Source organism: Pogona vitticeps, chromosome 2, assembly GCF_051106095.1.
Source record: "Pogona vitticeps strain Pit_001003342236 chromosome 2, PviZW2.1, whole genome shotgun sequence".
NCBI classification, from domain to species: domain Eukaryota; kingdom Metazoa; phylum Chordata; class Lepidosauria; order Squamata; family Agamidae; genus Pogona; species Pogona vitticeps.
Window position 1 is genome coordinate 77,642,083 of NC_135784.1, and position 25,956 is coordinate 77,668,038.

At 41.9% G+C, this 25,956-nt stretch overlaps 1 long non-coding RNA gene across 1 annotated transcript; it reads left to right on the forward strand.

Annotated features, from left to right (window-relative positions):
- Positions 1-10,932: 10,932 nt before the first annotated feature.
- LOC140704403 (uncharacterized) lies at positions 10,933-21,048 on the forward strand. The gene is made up of 2 exons (XR_012083582.2): positions 10,933-11,051; positions 19,625-21,048. It is a non-coding gene; the product is annotated as an uncharacterized LOC140704403 (long non-coding RNA).
- Positions 21,049-25,956: the final 4,908 nt, after the last annotated feature.

Consider the following 25,956-nt stretch of genomic DNA (forward strand, 5'->3'; position numbering starts at 1 on the left):
AATAAAAGAGTAGCATAGACACACATTGTGTAACAGAGTTGGGGGTGGAGAGCTTGCAGATTTCATAGTTAATGACACAAGGTTGTTTACTCATAGATGAGAGCAGTCACTAGATAATCAAATCACTTATATCCTGCTGTGTCTCAAAGGCACAGATGTCAAAGCCATGTGACAGGGAACAGACCTGCTGTCAGATATTTCTACTAAAGTCATAGAATCATAGAACAATGGAGTTGGAAGGGGCCTCATAAGACCACCGAATCCAACCCCCTGCTCAATGCACGAATCCAAATTTAAGTATACCTGACAGATGGTTGTCTAATTTTCTCTTGAACGCCCCCAGCGTTGGAGTGCTCACCACCTCCTGAGCTAATTGGTTCCATTGTCGTACTGCTGTAACATTAGGAAGTTGTTCCTGATACTGTATTCAACAAAATCCTGTCTTCTTGTAACTTGAGCCCGTTATTACATGTCTTACCCTATGGAACTAGTGAGAACAGATTCTCCCTCTGTATAATAATCTTTCAAGTATTTGAAAAGTGCTATCATATCTCCCCCCCTCCCCAGTCTTCTTTTTCTCAAGCCTAAACATATCCAGTTCTTTCCATCTTTCCTCACAGGGCTTCGTTTCCAGTTCCCTGATCATCTTTTTTACCCTGCTCTGAATTTGTTCCAGTTTGCCTGAATCCTTCTTAATGTGCAGTGTCTAGAACTGGGCACAATACTCAATATGAGGCGTAACCAGTACTGTATGTAGGGGAACTAGTACACGGCGAAGTGTCTTATGATTTTCAAGGATGTCTTAAAGAAAAATCGCCATTGTCAAGTTCAGGTGATTCTGATAAGTGCTATCACAGCTGTGCTTGCAAAGAGAGTCCACAATACAGACAAACTATTGCCCAATATCTGTGGGTATATTTAATAAATCCTATATATATATGGGTTTTTCTCTAATTGAACCTGCCTTAATTACCCATTCAAGATAAGGCCACCTCCAGAATGCTTTGCATCACAACAGAGATAATTCACAATAATATACTGCTGGAGGGAAGAATCTGTTTTCCCTCTTGCTGCTGTGAGATTTGCACCTAAGCTCAAAGGGAACAGGAACGTCGGGGCCACACAGTGATGACGCCACTGCTCTGGTACTTTGACCTCGCAAGCCTTGGATCCTGTACAACACTGGTCACATATTCACAGGTTTATAACAGGAGCTCTACTTGATCTGTTCTCGCATCATTAAGGAGGACAGGTTGAGATGTAAACTTCTATTTCATAGGATTCCATACCCATAACAGATAGTCCTAGTACACATGCAGAAAGTTTTTCTCATACTGTGTATATATCTAATATTTGAAGACTTGTGCACATTTTATGTTGAGAGTTTTGATTATAACGTGTATTCTCATAACATCAGCAGAGTAAGCAGATATTGGTTAGCAGAGATACTTATGACACTGAGAGAGTAAAACCAACAACTTAGTCTATTTCGATATATAGAGAGAGAATAGACATTCCTCTGGCAGCATAACATGACATGAAGCAACAGCACACAGCATAGGAAAAAGTGATTTGACTTATCAGCAGATAAAGACTTCATTTTACACATGACATGGTATGTACAGTTCTGTGACCAATCAGAAAATACATTACTTCGTACAAAGTTTCATCACGTACACAGCTATACAACATTAAGTCTCAATCCTTGATACCCACACCTGAATACAATCAGTACAGCGACTCAGGTAAAATCAGCCATTTTACATTTAACTACACATTAATATTTAATACATTTTTCATATCAAAATCTCAACATTTTAAACACATGAAGTTGCCTTGTACCTGGTAAACATCACCACTGATTCGGACACCCCAGTATTGTTTACTCTGACTGGCAACAGCTTTCCTAAAATCTGCAGCCCTTCTACTTAAGAGCCGTTATTCTGGGTGAAACACCTGGCCAAGAAGACACTTAATACCTTCAGAACACCAGGCTATCAGCACTGTGGGACCACAGCACACTAATAGTCTTTGCGTTATCAAACCATTTTGCTATATCTACACAGATACAGGAACAAAAATAAAATAAATAGTAGAGAAAGAGAAGACCAGAAACTGGGCCTTCTCCATGGTCGCCCCCCACCACCACCTCTGGGATAATCTCTTGCCTCAAATTCATCTGGCCCATTCACTGGCAATTTTCAAATCATCTCTGAAAACATGGCTGTTTAGACAGGTTACATCATCATAGCATGGGTGGGCTGGGGTGGGTCAGCTCTCATATTACACGACCCACCACCTTGCCTTTTAAAATTATTTTTAGTTAACTCTGTGTTTCTTTCTTTTTGGTTAATTCTGTATTTCTTATGCAGATTGATATGTTTCCTTTTGTTTTTTTGTTACAGTCATTATGTTCAGTGTTTTTTTTTTTGAAGTGTAGTCTGTTGTTTCATTGTGTTGTGAACCACCCAGAGCGCCCCTGGTAGCCAGATGGGTGGTACAGAAGTTGAATGAATGAATGAAGAGAAAATAGCAGCAAAGGTTTTGACTAGATATGGGGGTATTTGTATTTGTATACCCCCCCACACAGGTGTAGATAATGAGGGTCCAGCCCCATGGGGCGGATGGTCCACTGGCAATTCTCCTACTGCTGTGAGCTCCGCGGAGCCTTCCTATCATGATGGAGCTCGCAATCGGCTTGCCACTCCTGGCAGAAGGCAGGACCACGAGCCTCCCTGCCAGGTCGAAGAGTGGCTCGCAGACTGGGTGCTCCGAAGTGATTGGAATACGAATACCCCCAGCTCTAGTTTTGACATATCACAATGATTTAGGGCTCTCTTTTAATTTTAAATTGGTGATTGGGTGCTGATTGCAAGCCTCTGACCAGAGTACTTACTATGGACATCAGGGACAAATGATAATGGCTGGCTTCCACTGCAGCACAAAGTAATGCTAAATACAGACAATGCTATCTGGAGGTTGGAGAAAGAGTGGAAAGTCCAGGGAATATTGAATAAAGTGAGAGAAAAGGTAGCTCATACGGAAAGTGGGAAGAATAAAGATAACATTGGTGCAGAACCAGGTACTTTAAGGAGAACAATCCTATGTCAGAAAAAGGCCAAAATCTAGGAAATTCCCTCAGTTTTGCTTCTTTTCCTCTGGCTTGTTTTATATTCAGCTTATCTTTGCTATTGAACTTCAAGGCTGAATTGCAAGCATGAAGGGTACAGTTAGAATCTGTCATCAAGGACGAGTCTTATTTGACCACCTGCCACCAGATACACAAAAAGCAACAGGTTTCAAAGTGTCTTGCTTCCAAAAGAATGCTTTGAGTTGGGACTGGATACATGGAGATAGCTACAGAACAGAGATACGTAGCAAGATTCCAGAAGGGCTTTTGGCAACTCAGCCACAGTGAAACATTGGGAGTTGTGTAAGCATAATAATTACTTTAAACAAAACATTGTTTTAAAGCTATAGTTGTTGCTCATTTTTAGTTGTACGCTGCCCTGCTCTGCTCCACAAGCTGGTATGTGTATCCAAGAACTGTCTGCATCAGTGCTTCAGAAAAAGTGCCACCAGCAATTCAAAGGTGACACCACGGAGCTCCATAAATTAAGACGTGGCCTTCACTGCCTCATGGCCTTCTGTTGACTAATCCATGTTTAGATCAGCTTCAGTGTAATAATCTGAGATAAGATATAACTAAATCAGTTATGGTTCTAGGTGAGAAAGTCTGTGACCCTGGATTTGTTTCTGTTGGTTGGGGCTGAAATCCTACACCTGAGTACCTAAGAGTAACTCCACTACATCACATGAAATTTATTTCTGAATAGATATTTATAGGATTGCACTGTGAACATTCCTCTGTTTCTTTCTGGGGAAGCAGCACTAATTTTGTTTTCTGAGCAACAATGTTAGTCTGTATGTTGATGTTTTCAAGGATTCTTGAACTTCTACACCAGTTAGGAAGCACTATCAAACAAAATATATTTATACATAGACAAAAGGTTACATATATTTTCGTTTCCAGGTGCTAGGTGGATACCCTGAGTGATCAATAGTGGTAGCCTTAGACGACAGTGCTTCAGAAATTCAGACAAGAAAAATTGCATTCAAATATATTGTACACCAGGAGTGAGCAACCTATAGCTCTCCAGCTGTTGTTGAACTCCCATATGCCCCCACCCTAAGAGTTAATGATGAAGAACCATGGGATTTGTATTCTCGAAGGCTCTGACAACTGGGATCTGATGGTTGTTGTGGGTTTTTTGGGCTCTTTGGCCGTGTTCTGAAGGTTGTTCTTCCTGATATTTCACCAGTCTCTGTGGCTGGCATCTTCAGAGGACTGGAGTAGGAACTCTGTCCATGCTCTGTTGCTGTTTGTTGGATAAGTGAGTATTTATAGCTGTGGGAACAACTTTTGTCCTTTCAGGAGATAGGATGATTGGCGTGTTTTTGTTGTGATGGGGGGGAGATTATCTGTCACTGTGATTGATGGGTGTTGTTAGCTGGTCTTTTTTGTGCAATGATCCCTGGTCCTTGTGGCTGGGTAGAGTTCGTTGACCTTTTGCAGGCTGTATTTTTCAGTATTGGGAGCCAGGCCATGTTTAGTTTTAGGCCTTCTTCTTTTTTTGTTGAAATTCTGTTGATGTTTATGGAGGGAAGCCACAGTGACAGATAATCTCCCCCCCCCGATCACAACAAAAACACGCTGATCACCCTATCTCCTGAAAAGGACAAAAGCTGTTCCCACAACTATAAATACTCAACTATCCAACAAACAGCAACAGAGCATGGGCAGAGTTCCTACTCCAGTCCTCTGAAGATGCTGGCCACAGAGACTGGAAGAACAACCTTCAGAACACGGCCAAAGAGCCCGAAAAACCCACAACAACCAACCATGGGATTTGTTGCCCAGCAACATCTGGGACAGTCACATTTGTCTGCAAAACACCTGGCACATGTTTTGTGATGTAAGATGGTGTGTCCGGTGTCTCCTCCACTCCCATTTCTTTCTGAGTGTTGAGCAATTACCGGCATCACCTGTACCTTTGCTCGTTGCCGTAGAGGAAGCCTGGCAAAAGGGCATTTTAGTTTGGACAGTCAGCTGCATAAGAACTTCCCATGTGCCTTTAACACTTATCCATACTGACTATTAATAGCCCATTGGACAACATGCTTGCTTCACGCGCTGCATGAGCCTCATTACAAAGTCTGCCACACAAAGAAGTCAAGCTGTTTCGCCTCCTTGCTGCTGCCCAGTATTGTGTAATTCTTAGAGGCTCACGTGGGTTGAGTCCACGATATCTATATTGCTTTGGATTTTAGAAAGATGTTTTCTTCTGATAAGCTGGAGGGTGAGGCTGGATCCTCATATGCCTTTCTTCCCTTTTTCACAGATCAATTTTGAAAGCCCCATGCCAGTATCATGCCTAAGGAAAGGTCTTATTTTGTATACGTTTTATTGAGCCAAGCTTCTCTCTTACTCAATCATGCTCTTTTCTTCTTTCTTCCTTTCTTTTCCTTTTCTTTCCTTCCCCTCCCTTCCCTTCCCTTCCCTTCCTTCCTTAAAAAGTTTAGGGTGCCTTTTTTTTCTCAAAGTAAATGATTTGTCACAACCAGTTGCCCATAGCAAAATAATATAACTCTCACCTGCTTTGTCTCAATGCTATACATGTCTTTTCCTACAGAGAGATTATCCCTGATGGATTCAGTCCTTGGTTACTTTGGAAAAGCCTGGATCAGATCTAGGTTTTTAAAAACTTCAGCCCTTTTTACACTTTCCAGAATCCCTTGGCCAGCATAGCTGTCAGTGGGATTCTGTGAGCAACAGGCCAACAAGGTTACTTGTCCCAACTCTGCCCATTGATAAAGGAGCATTGTTTTGAGTTATATGTTGGACCTTGACTTAGTTCATAATTTTCCCAAATTACAGGTTTACTGTGTTCAAGGAACTTCCTCGAGCAGAATTTCCCAAGCTTCCCCCCCCCAACCAGCTTTGTTTCCTCTGCACACAACTTTAAATCACTGCTGACACATTTTCCTTTAAGTCTGTAAACACAGATGTGTACTTTGCCCCTAGCCTTGAGTTCAGTGCCAGACCTCTTCTCAGCTTGGGTATCAGAAAAGAAACAGCCATTTTTAGAATAATGACAAGGAATGATGGTAGTGGTGGTGAGAGCTGTGAGTGGACATCTTGTTTCCACATCAATATAAAAGCCAATTTTAAAACATGGAAATGCTGCATGATGAGGCAACCAGACCACAAAACCTTGATCCATCTTCAAAGACTGTCAACCACGAAGGATGGAAACCAACATTCCTAAATAAAAAATATCATCGAGTTTGTTAATGAGGGTTGGTTTCTTTTGGCTGAAATGTGTCTTCACTCTTCATCTTAGCACTTGTATTAAGGAAAATAATGGAACAAGCTTACTTTCTTTCATGAAACTTGGCAACAAAATTCTCATCTTCTGTGTTTCAAAGTTTGATAATGTGATGGACAGAGAGTAGGATTAGGACTCATGAGGCCTGTGTTCAAATCCCCACTTGTCTATGGAAGCTCACTGAGAGTGTAGAATAGCTAAAACCACAATGAAATACAGTATATCACTTATCTTGAAAGCCCCATTAGACTCTCTGTAAGCCGGTTCTGACTTGACAGCGCACAACAACAAAACTCAATTCATTTGAAACCTGTACAAGGATAAATGCAGGTGTTGCACTAACTTCCTTTGTGAAATATTTGTGAAAATTCATGAGCATTTGAACCACAGAGTGCTGTCCTCTGAAGATGCCGGCCACCGAGACTGGCAAAACGTTAGGAAGAACAACCTTCAGAACATGGCCTAAGAGCCCCAAAAAACCAGAACAACCATTTGAACCACAGTTCATCTCTCATACAAAGTCTGACCTAAATGAAAAAAATATGTTGCATATTCTACCAGTCAGTGTATTGCTTTCTAAATAACTTCCAGAATGCAATCCTAAATTTTAGTTCATCCCATGTGGTGCTGTCATAGGAAAAGTTTAGTTAATATCTCCTGACCTTTAAAAGGAAACATGCTTCAGGCTGACCGGCACCTGAGGTAAAACCAAAGGAGCATGGCTGGGGATGTCAGAACCACCCCTTGTTGATAGCACAAGGTGTGTCTGCTGAAAGAAGCACAACAAAGCTGCTCTTGTCAAGAACAGCAAGCTACAGAGATGAGGGCTGACTCTTTCACAGCAGTGACCAGGATGTGCTTTGCACAAGGAAAATAAACATGTTGAAAATAATTGGAATATTTTTATTATGCTGGTCTGTTATGAGCTATTGTGCTGTGGCATTATTGTGCTTCATTTTCTTTGCTGAACAAAAAAAGACCTTAAATCACCCTGATTAAGAAAGCTGGATGGTGCTCAGCTGTGATTATCAAGACTAGCACATTAATTTCGCAGGATTAATCAATGTACCTTTAAGACATAATTGAGGCTGCAGCTTATTTTTATATTTGTATCATGGCAATTCTAAAGAAACTAAGGATGGAATATGGACACCTTCGCAAGTAGGGTACTTTTATTAGGGAAGCTTAAAGAAGTTGGCTGGATAGCTCAGTGGTTTAGGTATCTGGCTGTGGAGCCAGAGGTTTGGAGTATGATTTTCCACTGTGCCTCCCGCAAGTAGAACCAGCTTGTGTGGCCATGGGCAAGCTGTACTGTTCCAGGGCATCTCCAGAAGAAGAGAATGGTAGACCACTTCTGAGTATTCTCTACCTAAAAATCCCTAAAAAGAGTCACAATAAGTCAAAATTGACTTGACAGGACATGATAAGGCAAATTCTTTATATGATGAGGAAAATATAAAGACAAGATGGAAACAATACAATGAAGAACCATATGGATTGATTAAAAGAGAACCTTTTGACAAAGAACCTGCAATTTCAGAAAAAAATTGAAAGCTCATATATTTTTACTGGACCTTTACCTGTTAAAATGCAGTCAAATGATTATGAGCTCAGTCATGTGACCAGGCATGACATGTGTAAAGGTTGCCCAAATCACAGAAGTCCACACTAACCACTAAGCCACACTACCCTGATTGTCCTGGTGTAGGGGATATCCAGGAGGGTCAAGTGTGCTGATGGCTGAGGGAAATCTTCATGCCCAGTAACCTCTGTCCCCAGTACCTAAATCCATGCTGACTAAGCAGTACTTCCAGGGAGTTACCAAAAATCCACAAGGTTAAGCACTTGGACTCTTATGCCAATGCTGCAAGGAAGGAATGCCAAAAATACCTACGAAGCACACAAGTTCCTGGCAGATGGACAAGACAAGCCTGGTTTTAGTACCACTAACCTTCTTGATCCAAAAGAATCAAACAGCTACAAAATTTTGGATTTTATTATACTTGGTTAAATTGTCAACAATTATAGAACAGGCGTATGGAGCAAAATAAGCAATCAAAAGATTGAGGCACGAACAATTCCAGAACAATCCCACAAGAAAATAAGAAAGGTAGATAACCTATGCTAACATTTATATCCTGACATAGTTTCAGCAGAGCTTTAGAACATATACAGAGTGAAAGTCGTGTAGCAAAGCAACAGATGAGCATATAATTCTCTTGAAAGGTAACTAGGCCAAACTAAGTAAATTCTTCCTACTACCACAGTTTTTATATAAAAAATTCCAGTTTCCAGACTTTTCCAGAAGATCTGCCAATCGGGCATCAAGTTTCCCCAAACTTTCACAAAGAAGAGAGTACTTTCTTTTCCCTCCTCTCACTTCAGCTGAAACCATTCTCCTAATTAACTGGGTACCAAAGAATGAGCTCAGTTCTGCCTTCAATTTTTCTTTCACACAATGATAACACACAGGTCTTGCTCTCTTCCTTTTACCCGTGGTCATTTCCCACCCTTTCTCTGTCACTTCATCCAAGGCATGAACTACAAGGCTTGATTTTCCAGAAGACAACAGAAACCATGATACCTTCTCAATCTCTTGACAACATGCTTTGTTATTCCCCATGGCCAAAAATTGTGTAATTTGTGCCATGTGACTGAAAATGCACCCAAAACCAAAAATGCCCATCTGTTTGTATACCATGGAACTAGAAATGGACCCCTTGTGCTGCCATTTCTAGCAATGTGGGACCTTCACCTCCCACCTTAGACAGGAAGTGATGCAGGCTGAACTCCTGGAGCTATAAAAGTGACATTTTGAAACACTGCTTCAAACACTATCTCTCAGATGGTTGTTCTGGATATACTATTCAAGCTGTTGAGCAGAGCAGTCATGATGATACTTCATGGGCAGAAATGAACATTTCCACAAAACTAAGGATTCTTTGTGGAAAAATCTATTTTCAGTTGGTGTTGTGTGTTTTTACTGTTATTTGCCTATTCCCTGAAACACCAAGAGAATGTGAACCAGGACTTAATGCTAACCACAGAGGTAAGGAAATCTAATAAGCCCCTTGAGCGTAATGAAAGCATAATGGTGATCAAGTTTTTCTTCAGTACATGGAAAGGATCATCACAAACAGGCATTATAGAGGTTTTTTTTAAAAAAAAAAACTTTGTGGGTTCCCTCATAGGTAAAGGTTCCCCTTGGCATTTAGTCCAGCCGTGTCTGACTCTAGGGGGCAGTGCTCATCCCCGTCTCCAAGCCATAGAGCCAGTGTTTGTCCGTAGACAGTTTCCGTGGTCACGTGGCTAGCGTGACTAGACACGGAATGCCGTTACCTTCCCACCGAGGTGGTACCTATTTATCTACTTCCATTTACGTGCTTTTGAGTTGCTAGGCTGGCAGGAGCTGGGACAAGCGATGTCATAGAGCCACCTTCAAACCAGAGACCCACGTTTATTATCCAAATGTCTGTTGCAAAGGAAATATCACCTATGCCAGGTAAGAATGATGTCATACCATAGCCCCACACAGGAAACTGCAGTGCCCAGCATAGAGGAGCCGCCATCTGTCATGAAAAAGCAGTGATCCTATAGAGTGTGTATCTGTTATAGAACGTGGTTCTACCTCTCTAGAGCACTAGGAGGAGGCCCAGTCACCCTCTGATGAACTACCCAAAGTTTATCTGGACAGAATTAATAGATGGGAATGATACACACCTATGTATCTTATGTTCAAGTTTGTCAATTTTGAGCAATTACAGCCTTTTAAAAAATTTTGAATGCATTCAGGAATCAGGATCCACACACCCAACTACATATTTCCCATGGGATTCAATGAAGCTGATGCTTCGGAGTTCAGCAGAGAACAGAGCATGGGCAACTTTGTAGAAATGTTTATTAACAAACAATACTGCAGTTAGATAGCCTGACTTGCGTGTGTGTGTTAACACAAATAACTACATGACATCGCAATCCCAGTTGAGGGGAAAGGAAATGAGGGAGGGGCATCACAGTGGGATCTGACTTCTTGGATGTTACTGAACAATGGAAAATTTCCCTCAGGCCAAATTCACTGTTCAAATGTGAAGAGGAAGGGTGATGAGAACATTCCTTTCCCCCACCTCCAGCAGGGACCGCATCGCTGCCTTTGTGTGCATGTGTGCATTCCTTAGAACAGCCCCAGTACAGTTTTAGCTTTGGGATCAAGAGACATGTTTCCTGGCATCCCCAGAGCTTGGACATTGCAATTCCCAGAAGCACCCTCCCACCACCAGACTGTTCATGCTGGCGACTTAATGACTAAACAACAACAACAACAACAACAACAAAAAACAGTGGAAAAGGTATAAGTCCTCAAAACGCATTAACTAGTAAGTAATCTGTCATAGGGCCTGTCCACACTGGCATATGAATATGATATTCTCACTGAGGGAATGGTTTGGCTCAGTGAATAAACAAATAAATAAAAAGCCCACATCCACTTATGTTTCTACTTAGATCGAGCCATCCTTCCACTTTAAGAGCCATGCCACACCTTTCTGTCCCAGTGGTAGGGCAAGAATTCTCTTTGACACACACGAGATTAGGGAAGTGCCCCACCGCTGGCTCCAGGCACTCTAGGCGCTGTGGATAACATGCTGCAAGTGAGCGAGAGACTGAGTGAGTACCAATGACCTCAGGGTGGCAGTGGCGAGGACCCCCCCCCCGCCTTTGTGCACATCCTACAGCTTTGCCCCTCCCAACTCTGCCTTCCAGTAGGCCCCTCAGTTTCCCTTCTTCTGTTTCCTGATTTCTTTCCCAGTTCCTTTTTTAAAAAATTTCCCCTCCAGTCCATCCATCCTACTTCTCTCCCAGCAGTTTCCTCTCTTGTTTCTATACTTTTTGACTTTTCCTGGGTGCTTTTCCATCCTCTTCACTCCTGTCCATTTCCATTTCCTTTACCATCTGAACAGCATCTTCTTCACTCTCCCCATCTTGCTTCTTTCTGTCCTTGATCCTTTTTCCTCCCCATTTCCCATTCCGCCGCCCCCTTCCACCTTCTCTTTTCCCCTGTTTATTTTATTCTACTTTAAAGGTTAATCAGGCTGCAAGAGGTTGTTTTCTATGGGGATGGGAGGAGCGTGCCAAATGGCACATCGCTCCTCTTACCCCCCACCCCCACACCCCACATACTGCAACAGATTCTTTGTAGCCCGATCCATCCTGCACCCAAAATGACCTATCTGGAAAGGCTTTAGTGACTGTCTGTGAGGGAAGTACGTTGTTATTTGTTTGATTGTTCTTTTGCCGCCTGTCTTGTTTTGTTTATTTGTAAAGGTGCTTCAGTGCTTTTCTAGTGGATTTCATAATTTGTGTTTTCTTCATGTTTTTTTTGTACACCACCCAGAGAAGCAATTTTTCTAGAGGGGCAGTATGTAGATTAAATGAGTGAATACAGTACAAGTATTTCATGTTAACTTAAACTAGTGTGGTACAAATTCACTGTTAAATTGTCTTGGGCCAGTTCCTTTTCCCCTTCATCCTCTGAAAAAAAAAAATCTACCCCACACATCAAATTTGTAGCATGCAGAACCATGAGCAGCTGACAGCTAGATCAACATTTAATTTTCTTTTGCAATTTAACACACACACGTGCACGCAATGGCAGCTGTGCTGACCTGCTGGAGGTGGGGAAAACACACAGTGGGTAATACTTTTATTTGGGACAACAAATCAGTAGGTTAAGTAGTGTACAAACTAGAATCTGGGATGAGAAACAAACCCCAAATTTACTTAGTTTAGGTTTAGTTTACATTACATTTGCCATGCAATAAACTCTACTCTAAATGGAATCGATTTAGAAGTCACATGTAGTCAGTCGGTGTGTGCATCCTTTTGGGAAAACTTTTAAACCATTCTTAAGCTGCCTTGTATCTCGGTTGAGAAGGCTACACTGGCTTTTAGAATTGTTGCATTTGAAGCTTTGTCCTGTGCCTGCCCTGCCCTGCCCACATGCCGGCCACTTGCCCCTGGTGCTGTGGTGAGAAAGAGGGAGAGGGAAGGTCTGCTGGCAAAGTTGCTTGACCCTTTAAAAGCTTGGCTGCTTCTGTCTCTTTAAGAATGCTCCTACTGTTTCCTGGGAGGCAGAGAGAAGCAGCATGTGGGGAAAAAGAAGCATGTGAACCTGTCCCATCTTGAGGTAGGCAAATGGGAAAGCCTGAGTTGCAGGGTGGGCGGAGCCCTAGTAGCTCTCCCTGGCTCTCTCTCTCTCTCTCTACCTCCCAGGGAACAGCAGGAACATTCTTAAAGGGCCAGCTTACAGCTGAAGCAGGGAGTGGCTGTGACAGAACTCGCTGCATCCCCACTTCCTTTCCTTCTCCCTGCAAGGGTCTATCTTGTTCCCGCTGCTGCCTCTCCCACCACCTCCGCTGATTACCCAATAGCGCAATTTGCAGCAACAGATTTACATAGTGGTGCCTCGACTTACGAATATCCCGACTTACGACCATTTCAAGTTACAACCAGTTCCAGCTGCAAAATTTTGCTTCGACTTGCGGCCCGAAGCTTTGAATTACAATAAAAAAAAGGTGGGGGAAGATGCGGGGAATTTAAATTGCTAACTGTTGGTCCGCGAAGAGGCTGCTTCTTTGTAGCTCTTTTGCTCCAACAGTTAAGAGTGTGTGCATTTGCAGAGAGGCAAACTGGTGCTGCTTTCTGCTTCTTAGTGAGTACATATAGGTTTCTGCAGCATGGGTTTGGGCTTGGGAGGGTTATGTTTCTGTGCTGTGATTTTTGTTTTTGTTTTTTGATGTGGTTTTTTTTTTTTTTTTTTTTTTTTTGCCCCAGCGCGTTCCAATGGGGCTTGCTGTGCTGTTTTGTTTTTTGGTGATTTTTTTTCCAGCCCCAGCACGTTCTGATGGGGTTTGCTGTGTTGTTTTGTTTTTTGGTGTGTGTGTTTTTTGGGCCCAGAGCGTTCTGATGGGGCTTGCTGTGTTGCTGTTTTTTGGTGTGTATTTTTTTCTGGCCCCAGCACATTCCGATGGGGCTTGCTGTGTTGTTTTGTTTTTTGGGTGTGTGTGTTTTTTCTGGCCCCAGCACATTCCGATGAGGCTTGCTGTGTTGTTTTTTGGTGTGTGTTTTTTCCCCGCCCCCCCAGCACATTCCGATGGGGCTTACTGTGTTGTTTTGGGGTTGTGTGTGTGTGTGTGTGTGTGTGTGTGTGTGTGTGTGTGTGTGTGTTTGTTTTCTGGCCCCAGTGCATTCCAATGGGGCTTGCAGTGTTGGGTTTTTTTTGTGATTTGTGGTCTTTTTTTTGCCCGGAATGGATTAATGGAGTTTCAGTGCATTCCTATGGGAAATGGTGCTTCGACTTACAATCAATTTGAGTTACAACCATCTTCTGGAACGGATTAAGTTCATAAGTCGAGGCACCACTGCATGTGGAAATGACTGGAAAAAATCGAGTTTCACATCCATGCTAAAATAAATGACCGTATGGTGGAAGAGAATTTCACCTCACTTTCCTATCAGAAAACATGCTTCTCTGGCAAAACAATCCATTCCTTTGTTTATGTCACAGAGACACCTTCTTTTAAACATGTTTTTTTTTAAAAAAACAGAACATGATACAACAGAGGCTCTTATTGTCAGTGAGATCAAGCCCTCAGTTTGCAGTCGTTTTGGAAGTGAGGTTAGCTACAGCCCTCACAACTACATCTGGCCAAGGTTTAGGCTTTTTCTGTTCCCCTCCATCTTTTAATAGGTCTTAACAAACATATTGCTAAATTGAGAAAGCCAGTATTTCCTTTTGTGGGTCTATGGCATATTGGGTTCATCTTTTTTCTCTTTTGCTTTTTGTTTTATCCCTACTGGCCCCTCTGGTTTTGCTGCATTGCATTCCTTCCATAGGTCATGTGACTGATGTTTGATTGCAATCCATCTTCTGCTACACAAATAAAAATGCAATATACATTTTGAGCCAGTGGATCACACCAGTTTAGAGAGCTAAAGCAATATGCACAGTTAAGTCCTTCCTTCCCTTTAAACCTTTGAAGGGACTCCAGGGCCTTTTCAAGTCATTGACTTGGCAGCAGGAATGTTCCTATGAGGCTCTTCCTCATCACCTCCTTCTCATGGTGCCTTGTGTCAGCATCAGTATTCTTTTGTTTTTTTAGTCAGCTGAGGAAAGAATGCTAAGAATGTACAATGGAAGATAAAGGACATATTTAACCCAGTAACCAACTAAACTGAGAATATTTTGAAATTTATCTTTTTTCCCCCCTGCTTTCCACCAATTGCGGAAATTATCAAAATACATTTGCTGGGTAATGATGATACTCCTGACTTTGCCATTGTGAAACAGAGCTCATTTTAATACAGACTAATTTGAAGGATACCTTTCTCTTTCAAAATTAGAAACTGGCAGAGTCAAAGGAAAGCGGAGCTCCCTGGCAACATTTTGAAAAGCTTAAACCAAGTCGTTCTTGTGGGTTTTTGGGGCTCTTTGGCCGTGTTCTGAAGGTTGTTCTTCCTAGAGTGCTGTCCTCTGAAGATGCCGGCCACAGAGACTGGCGAAACGTTAAGAAGAACAACCTTCAGAACATGGCCAAAGAGCCCGAAAAAACCCACAACAACCATTAGATCCCAGCCGTGAAATCCTTGGCGAATACATTAAACCAAGTCCTTTGTGTAAATTTTATTCCAGCTATTTTGTGCAGTAGTCTCAGAGCCATCACATCCACCTGCAGTAAATGTTCCCCAACACAGAAACACATCACAGATTTTTGAGAAACCTCGTATCTCCTCACTCTCCTTGAATGTCAGTTATAAACTTGCCTACCTAAATTTTACATTAATAATTTACACTTAAAAAGAAATACAATTAGGTGTGAAATTACAGTTTTTTTAAAAAAGCACAAATATTTTCCCTTCCCAACAGTTTATAATAGTTCCTGAGGTAGAATGTAGGAAGTGTTGTTCAGAAAGAATGGGACTAGCCTCTCAAGGCAGAGAAGAGTCTGTAGAAAGGCATGGGGTGGAAGGATAACACAGGGTGTTCCTCTATGAAATCAAGCTTTCTAAAGACCTGATTGGAACAGAACATGTCCCTGATAAGATATAGGCAAACTATTTTAAAGGGTACAACTCAGAGTATTCTTTGCTAGCTGTAGCTCTTCTGGGACTTATGATCCAAAAAAAGAGGCACTTCAGCATGCGCTGGTAGTTGTTCAATGGGGCAGGAAGAAAAGTGGATAAAGGGGCTTTTCTCAGGCCTACTCTAGTGCAACTTACTATGCTAAGCAACAGGATTTCAGTCAATGTGTTGACTTTTTGCTGAAACTGTATGCGGAATGCCAATGAATAAGCATCATTTGCCACTCATTCAACATTGTTATACAGTGGTGCCTCAACGTACAACCATCTTGACTTGCAACCAATTCGAGTTACAACCAGCTCTGGTAACATTTTCCTTTGACTTGCGCTTGGAGATACAACTGGAAAAAAGGCCTCTTTTCCCCATTGTTCCATCTCTCCTTTCCTGCCCCTTAGAGGTCATTTTAAGTTTTAAAAAGTCTCCCCCTAGTGGATGGATTAACCGCTTTTGCGATACAACCAACGCCTTGAGATACAACTAAAAAATGGCTAGAACAGATTAATCACTTTTCAATGTATTCCTATGGGAAATGGTGCTTTAAGTTAGGACCAAATGGAGTTACAACCGTCATCCAGAACGAATTAAGTTCGCAACTCAAGGCACCACTGTATTCTTCATAGACCAGTTCATCAGCTCCAAAGCATACATCCATGTATCAATTTATGCACTTTTCCATTTTTAATTTCCCAATAACCTACCTACAATTCTTTGGAAACTGTGCATTAGTCATGCAGAAATTCTCCCAGGGGTGCAAAGCCAGGGTTGCTTTTTGATAAAAGCTTTTATGGTGTAACTGCCCTGCCTCAATTCCAGGTTTTACAGTGCCCAAGATGTTAACATTCGCCCTGTGATTTCCTATCCCTTCTGTCATTGTTAGAAATTGTTTTAAAAACTTATTGTAACAAAGGGGAAAGATGGAAGACGCCTTTTGACCAGTGCTAGGAGCTTGAAATTTGAAAGCATACCCTAGAAAACGAAAGTGGCAATGCTGGCGTGAGTGAAATAGAGTTCTTTCCTTTAAAAATTCTGGACTGTAGGTATGAAACCCAGTGTTTCCTTAAATGTTCTCAACCTACAGAAAGTCTGCTTCTTCACTTTATAGTTTGCTGCTCCCCTAAACAAAAACAAGAAGTATGGAATATTTTTGTCCCTGGCTGGGATGAGGGGGGAAAGTACACCAATGGCAAAAGGCAAGACATTTTCATTCTAGGGATGGGTGAGAGAGTGTGTTTAAAAGGCAACTGACTGGTAATTCGAGTCATTCTTTGCAATGTTTCGGGTGATGAGAGCAGAATGTCTGCATTGTGGGCCCACTTCTGTGTGGATTTAGAGGGAACCATCGCATGTAGTCCTGGTGCCTGAGGGTTAACTGGTCAAGAAAGGCAGTCCTTTCAAAGTTTATAATGCCGCTTGTTTGATATCCCACTGTGCCACTGCTTACTCTATTAATAATTCTTTAGATGAGGTGAAGAAAAAGGAGTTGACTACCCCTCTTCCAAAGATCAGCTGAGTTCCTCATGCACATAACCATTCAAATATAGTATTCAAAAGTGTTTAGTTTACTTATGACCTATATAATGTCAAAGAAGCACAGCTGGGTTTTTTCCCCCTGAATAATAAAAAAAAACACCCTAGTTTCTCTGCATGTTTGTTGCCTTCTCCGCTCTTCTAAGAACAATATATATATATATTTTTTAAAAAGGCTGCCCTGTGCAACCTGTTAACAACTCCTTTGGCACCAAAGGGCATTTACCTCCATTGAGAGGAAAGTGTTATGGTTCTTCTGTGTTCTTTGTTCCTACACAGAAAAGAGGACAAAAACTAGTTCAACAACTCTCTGCTGTGATTTCACTCCTCTGTAGAAGCTTGAAACACCCACCTATAGTAAGGGCTCATTGATTATAAAGTTGCAGGTTCTGCCAGTAATTGCAGGGCTCTACTTAGCTTTTCCTCTACTTGGCTTGTGATCTGTTCCAACAGTGCTCAGTTATTCAGGTATAATAACAGGTTTTTTAATTCCACCATGCATTTCACTGCTAGACATTATGTTAGAAGAGGGAGAAGGAAGGAAATGAACTAGTCAAAGTAAGTCTTCTTTGGTCTTAAGGATGGCCTGAAGGCCCAATCCCCACACCAAAGACAACTTGGGGAATGAGATATAAAATGTCCTCCTGTGTCCTCAAAGGAAAATAAAAAACCAGGGACAAGGAACGTCAATCTTAATGGAATCTGGGCCTGGAGCATGGCTGTCCAGAGGGAGCAGATTTCCTGAACGGATCTGGAGAATGCTGCTTTTCAGAAAATTCCAGAACCTGGAAGTTCAGGGTTTCTCTTCTCTTCACATCAGAAACCTTGGAACATGTCAAAGTTTATCATTTAAACCTTCTGAAAGTGAGAAAAATGTTCTGGGAAAAACTCCAACTCCAAGTAAATGCTAATTACTTGACAGTTTGTAGTCTGAAGAGCTGGGAAGAAAAATCCAGCCAATTGCCACCTAGGGTGGAGTTTGAAACTAAACCTCCAAGGGCATCTGCAGCTTGCATTTGGACCTGCCTTAAGAAGCCGGTTTGGCACAATAATCTGCCATTAATTTGGGGGAATCTCATTCCCCTCCCCCATACACAAAAGCTTGGTGCACAGCCTGGAGGAGGACTAATGTTGAAAGCTAGTTTTGTTCAATTATTTTTAGTGGTCCAATAAAGGAGTCACCTGCTCTTGCATCTATATTGTGTTGATATTTTGTGTTTGTCAACCCACCCCTTCTCTCCTCTCCCACCACAACTCCTCCTCTTCCTCCTCCATCAGTGCTGTCTGATATCTTCTGACTTTCCAGATCTATAGGTGCGGTTGTGCCTTGTGTTGAACCCTCCTTTCCCCCCTTCGTGGAGTATCGTTTTTCTCCTCCTTTGTTTTGTCCATTTGTTACTGTGGCTCAGCTTCACACACCAGAATGCCTGACTTCACATGAAGGGGAAGGAGTTTCCCAGTGCGAGAGGCACAGCCATGGCAAAAAATGCAAAGAAAGCAGAGAAGCAGCAGAAGAGACGTTTTTTAAAAAGAAAAAGACAAAAACAGGAGCTTCAGGAGGAAGATGAGAAGCAGCATGATGGCAATACTGTGGAGGGATGTGAATTAACAGGGAAAGATCACCGCTCTCTTTTTTTTCTCTCTGATCACTAAAATATTTTTGCATGAGCAAGTTGAAGGCATTGTCCCCAAGACTGTGTGTTATGTGCTGTCAGACTCATGGTGATCTTAACAGGGTTGGGGGGGGAGGGTATGTGAGATGTTTAAAAAAAAGTCTACTATTGGCACCTCCTAGTGAGTGACCATGATTGAGCCGGGAATTGAGCCCAAGTCTCCCGAGTGAGTCCTCATCTAACACTCTGTCCACCATACTCCAATGCCTTCCAGGCAAGGTTCCCTCTAAAGTGCACAGCTGGGTGTGACACTGTAAACCCCCCCCCATGTAGGGCTCCTCCACGCACTTACACCAATTGTTTCCAGCCCCTATGTTCAAGTCCAGTCACACGCATGGGGGGGCGGAGGCACATGCTCAAGGGATGGAACCCCCACCCAAGAGGGCTGAAAAAACTTTAGGGGATGTTGCTTTCAGGTGATACCTTTATTGGAACAGTACAAAGTATCATGAATGTACGAAATTAGATCTTTTGTATGTAGGAGAGATGTTCACTAATCAGCCTTCTGTCATGTTTTTACTGGCAATGTTTTTGTTAGGGAAAGTTCTTATGTATAAAAAGAAGTGACCAGCACACTGATATAACTACCAATGCATGATGTTGTATGTCAGTTCAGTGTAAACCTCTTATGTGAGGTCACCCCCAAGACTGGACATTCTGGAAGCAATCTGGATGCCCTTATGTGTCAAATGTCTGTCCTAGTAGGTCTCTTATCTGGCTTCACTGGGCTCTCGATGTGATTGACTTTGGAATGCTTTTTATTTTTAGATCCCCTTCACATGAATTAAGTCGCCTCTCTCTGCTTGGACCCTGCTTTTCAACATCCCTCTTTCTTTATTCAATTGCCTTTGCCTGTATTGCATGTTTTGTGACTGAACTCCTGTCTGCTTAAACTCTAGCCTGCCTGGACCTTGCCATTGGAAGCTGCCTGATCTAAAACAGCAAACATGGATCTGATTAAATACTGGGTGTCTCTCAGTCCATGGAAGACTTCAGGGCAAACGTCTTACTTGCACGCTCTACCCTGCTGTGATTTCCTTGCTGAACTTTCTATGACAAAGTTGCCACAGGGTTTTTGTGGCAGAAGCCAGCACATGCTTTCAGAATAGCAGGACCGAAGGAAAGCAGCAAGCAGTTGAAGCAGAGGTTTTCTGGGAGGAAGAAAAGAAGGAAATGCCCTGTGGCGACATGTTCCCTTGACATCGTGTCCATCCCCAGGAAGAAAGCCAAAAGGACTGGAAACATCCACAGGATCCAAATGTAAAGGAGAAACAAAGTGTTGGGATGTTGCAAAAAGAAAGAAAGAAAAAGAAAAGGGGTGTATTGCACTTTAAAATCTGCTCCATGCATGTTGGCCCAATCAATATTTGGCCTTTTCCCAGGGCAATCATTTTGCAATGTCCAATGCAGATGTCTCTCAGTCTGGTTCCCATTTAGGGTGTGGTTACATGTTGAAATGCTCATACTTTTGCATCAGCTTTAGCTTACTTGAAATAGATTTTAAAAATTTAGATACACAACATACAGCTGAGCTTTTTCTTTTTCCTTTTTTTGGTTTGGAAAGCATATTTTCTTAAAAACAGCCATAAGAGACTTATTTGTTTTAACTCAAATATGAATGTGATTCATTTGGAATCATGTTGGCATAAGGGGGACCTCTGTCAGAGTAAATGGTCTCTGTAGGTAAAAGCAAAAAGCAAAGCGTACTGCTTATATACCGCCCCATAGTGCTTTAAGCACTCTCTGGGCAGTTTAGAATTATGCAGGCTACACATTGCCCCCCCCCAGCAAGCTGGGTACTCATTCTACTGACCTCAGAAGGATAGAAGGCTGAGTCAAACTTGAGCCGGCTACCTGGGATTGAACCCTGGGTCATGAGCACAGTTTTGGCTGCAGTACAGCGGTTTAACCACTGTGCCACGAGACTTTAGGTAGGGTTTGTCATGTATCATATGTCATCAAGGACTAGTTGCCTGCTGCTTAGCCATAAGTGAAATATAGTAGCTTCTCTTATTGGGATTGGGGAGTTAAACTAAATCCCATTTGCTGGAAGGAGCCTAGAAGCCCCCTCTTGCCCTGGTTGAGATTTCCAAGGTTACCTCCTAGAAACCAAGGCTACTTTCCTTGCATGGAGCAGCACCTGCAGCATCACATGCAGCACTCCTCCGCTGCAGCAAGAGTCCCTTATGTCCCCTGGCTGATGCCAGATCCCACATTTTGCTTCCTTTCTAATCTGGGACAATGACAGGGCAATCAGAAATTGTAAGAAGAAACACTGCAATGGTAAACATATGAATAAATACGTTTTCCACTCAAACATGCACACTGTTGTCAGAGTTAATTTCAAAATCTTTCTACACAAAGCCAGTGAGATTTGGTAGTTTACTCGTGATCCATTCAGAGATAGGAATTAGCATGCAGCTATATGGTGGCGCTGCGGGCTAAATCGCTGAAGCCTGTGCTGCAGGGTCAGAAGACCAGCAGTCATAAGATTGAATCCACGTGACGGAGTGAGCTCCCGTCACTTTATCCCAGCTCCTCGCCAACCTGGCAGTTTGAAAGCATACAAATGCGAGTAGATAAATAGGTACCATCTCAGTGAAAGGTAAAACGGCGTTCCCTAGTCACGCTGGCCACGTGACCATGGAAACTGTCTTCGGACAAACACTGGCTCTACGGCTTAAAAAACAGGATGAGCACCACCCCCTAGAGTCAGACACGACTGGACTAAAAATGTCAAGGGGAACCTTTACCTTTACCTTACCTATATGGAAGCTTCCTGCTTCTCACATCACAGTAAGATTCCACACTGTCATTACTCCTTCATTCATGTAGACAATGAAATACATTAGTTTTCCAAAGCTCCAAATTTACTTCCCCATATGGGAAAAAGGTAGGAGGCAAATCTAGAAATGCTTAATTCTATTCCAACCTAGTGATCAGTTCTTTGTTTCATATGTACTGTACTTCCTTACCCCTCGTGACTCATGGATATATAACCTTGGATGAGAGATCTTCGGATAAGAGACTAACATGGATTTCAGCCCAGTTTTCCCAATTTAAGGTGAGACTGAGAACCTGTAGAATTATAGTCACTACATAACTTGCTAAGTAGTCTTCTACACAAGATGCTGTTCACAAAGTAGGCCACTTGAAAAAGAAACAGATATAATACAACAGAACAAGAAGCTTACTAATAACAAAACAATAATGTCACTAAACTGATGCATCAAATTACCTGAGGCACAGAGCTTAGAAAGAATCTGCTCATGAAGTCCTATATAATTAATTATGCCACAGTCAAAATAAGGCCATCGACTGCAAAGGAAGAGTGGAATCAACCACCTGGATTGTACATTATCAGAAAGATGACATAAGCATTTTCAGGACTCTTTAAAAGCCAAGGACTGTGTGAAATGCGTCATGGACAGTGGCAATGAGGCAAGGCAGCTTACACTAGTGCACTTTTGAGATTATGACACAGATGGCTACTGGCACCAACAGACTTGTCTCTCTTAAAGGAACGGGGGGGGGGGGGGAATGACGTTTTTAGAAGACAATCAGAACAGTTTCCTTGAAAATCCTATATGGATTGATGAAGATCTTGAAGATCAAAACTGTGCAATTCCATTGCAGCTGTTCCCCCAGATAAAGTCTATTCTCTAATCTACCTATACTGCCAAATTGTGTTGTGTTCAAAGTAGCATATTTATGTGATCACCTTTCATTGTTTAATCAGCTAAATTCCATATATTCATCTACCAAAAGAGAAGCTATAAAGCAGGGGATAGCATCATGTCAAATTTCCTTGTTATGCACTTTATTATATTGCCTTAGAAGCTATTTAAATATTTAATTTAGTAAGAAAAGGCTCATGAAAGCTGATCATGCCACAAAGTCAGGGCAGAAAACAAGTGCTGACATCACATGCCTAACTCTGGGTCAACTCAGACATATCCCTCAGAGTTCTCCATATCCTGGATATGATCTGTTTTTCAACTCTTTCCTTACTTATTCCTATTTTCTTTTTAGTTTTCAAATTTGTTTTAGCATTGTGTTTGTCATGCTTCCCCTCATTCCTTCATCTTCTGGTCACTGTTTTTAATTTCTTTTCATGGTTCTAATATTTAAAGGGATTATAATGATGATGATTCAAAAATTCCAGGCACATAAAAACATTGACTAGTATTATATAACAGATACAAGTTTTAATCAAAAATCTAAGTACAGTATCTGTTATATATTGGCACAGTATGTATGCTGTTCCTAATATTGCTGTTTTTGTAGCTCTGATGGTGGTGTGATTTCTGAGATCTGCAACTGTGTGAAATTTCTTGATATTGTTCCCAAAACTCCAATGACTGGGGGGCCACTGAAGTGTGTTTCTTCCAGAGGCAAGATGTTTCAGTTGCCAGGTGTCTGTACTTAGTTATTTTTTCTAATTCTTTATTTTCAACTCTGGCATCCCCTGGAACTGCAACGTCAATGATCCAGACATTTCTTAGTTCTATTACTACCATGTCTGGTGTGTTATGTTCAAGGTGTCTATTTGTTTGGATCCAGAATTTGCACAAGACCCTGACTTCCTCATTTTCTGACATATTCTACCTGACACATTATCAGACACCTGATGCTCCCACAGGTTTTTGGAGGCTGGCAAGTTATATTTTTGCATAATGACCTGTGCATTAATTTTGCCACTCTATCATGTCTAATTTTATAATCTATTTGTGCAATATTTGGACATTCACTGACGAGGTGTGACATGGTTTCATCTTTTTCTTGGCAGAGTGAACATTTGCTCTTAGCACTAATTCCTTGGATCTTAGCTTTGATCATGTTGATTTGGAAGGCTTGTTCTTGTGCAGCAAAAATCAAGCCTTCAGTTTCTTTCTTAAGAGTCCCCAGTTTTAGCCATGCCCATGTTGAATTAGGATCATGCTTTCCATCAATATTTCTGAAGTGTTGCACATGTAGTGGTTTATTTTTACAGCTGTTTATTTTCAAATTGTTTCTTATATTGAGCCTTCATTTCTGTTGTTTTCAAAATATAGTATTCTCCATTTTCACTGCCTCAAGTTATTTTTCTGGTGTACTGATATAATCACTTAGGCTTCTTTTTCCCTCCTCTACTACCTGCTGTATTTGCAGTAATCCATGTCCTCTGATTTTTCGTGGTAAATATTATCTGTCCACATCATTTTTTTATGTACCTTTTGATGTATGTTCAAAGTTTCAGTGTATTTCAATCCAATTCTTCTAATTCATTTTGATTCCATCTATTATTCCAGGTGAGTATCTAATTCCTGGAACTGCCCGTGTTCATGGCTTTGATTGTATTTTCCCCATTTAATTCTGATTTTAAGATTTTCCACAGTCTTTTGATATATAATTGTTGGTTATTTCAAAATTGTGTGTTTTCTCTATATTGTTTCAAGCATCAAGCATCTTTTTTTTTTTTTGCTGTAGCTGTTACCCGCTGATTTCATTCTTCCATAGTTTCAACAACTGTTTTCATTTCTATGTCATATATTTTGCAGTCTGGCTTTTACTTTTTGAATCTTTCAAGCATTTTAAGTTGCTAATGTCTGCACGTAATTAGTTTATTTTTCTTTCCAGATGATTTTTCCATTTTGTTGTGCACAAGTATTCTGTTTTTTTTGCAGCTTGCAATCAAGTTCCATGGTTATTATGGTAGCTGTGCTATACATGAGCTGGTATGTTTCCTTTAGCATGTTGATTGGGGTTGTTTTCATGACAATATTTGCATCGTTCAGTAGATGTTTTACTGGTTTATTTTATAATGAGCACAAATTAGGGAGCCTGTGTCTTTCTGTGTTCTGGCCAATATGGGTTATTATTATTTTCAGTTATGTTTGCCATTCTGTCAACTCACAATTTCTGTGTTGTTCCAGAAGTTGTTCCTCTACTGATATTTTTTTCTTCCATTATTGTGTCTACCTCCACCCTCCATCTGTCTTCCGTATTATAGTCATTGTTCTGTGATTTTGCCACCTTTTCTAGTTCTTGCAATTCCAGTTCTGAAAGCACTTTACTCCGGATGATAAACTGTGAAGACAGAGGTGACAATAAGAGAAGGGAGTGAGCGTCCCCTCACACGTCTGATGCAGGAGGAGGCTATAATGTAATAGACACCATGACCAGAGAGGTGGAAGGTCTAAATACAGGAAGAGGAGGAGCAGAAAGAAGAGAGGAGGAGGAAGCTGGAAAAAGAGAAAATGGGGTGGAGGTTTTCCTGATGACGGGGGGGGGGGAAGAGGGGAGAAGAGAAGCTGGGGATCAGAAGAGTGGGTTAGTCCAGAGCAGGAGAAGAAGAGAGAAGAGGGACGTTATGTATTCAATATACCAGGAAGGGAAGAAGTAAAGAGAAAGAAAGGTGGAGGATTCAAGAGAGGCTGCTGGGTCATGGTATAAAAGTACAGCTGGGAGAACTTGACCCCTTAGAATGGACAGTTTACGTGCATCCACAGGGACAAGGTCCTTGGAGGAAGGTGGTCCACCCAGAGCCGATTTCACCAGCTCAGACGCCTCAAGGAGGAGATTGGGCCCATCACCCTTGCTGTGGGACCATCTGCGCGGCAAGGAGTGGTCCATTGAGGAAACCGAACGACAAAAAGAAGTCCAGACCATCCCTGTGTTAAGAGATGAAGAGCTGGATTATGGACTTTTGTTATCATGGACTGAGTTTCCATTAGAAACTGGTCCTGTTGTATTATGGACTTCGGTCCCACTCAATAAAGCATGAGACAGTTTTAGCTCTTCAACTTTGTCTTCATTTATTAACAGTCCAACATTAACACTAACATCACTTTGAACGGGGTTTAAAGTCTCTTGCTGTCTGAACTTCAACTGCAAGGGTGTTTAAACATTATTAACAAAGGGATTGGTTTCATCAAAGTTCCACGGTCCAGATATAACCTTCTCTGTGCCCGGTGGTTCACCGTTGTCGCCTTCAGGACCTAGTAGTGGTAGGGTCTCCTCATCTCTGCTCCAGCCCCAGAATGGAGACCCCTCTCTCGGACTGGCCAGCCACGGTCCGGGAAGACCCCCATCTTCTGGAGCTCTGTGAGATGCCATGCTTTCTTGGCTTCAATTTCCCTCGTCACAGCCTCTCACTCCTCTCTCAGACGACGCCTCCACTCTTTCGCCTTGGTCTCTCCCCAATAAGATGGACAGGGTTGTTGTCCTTGACGTCTCCTTCTTTCCGCCT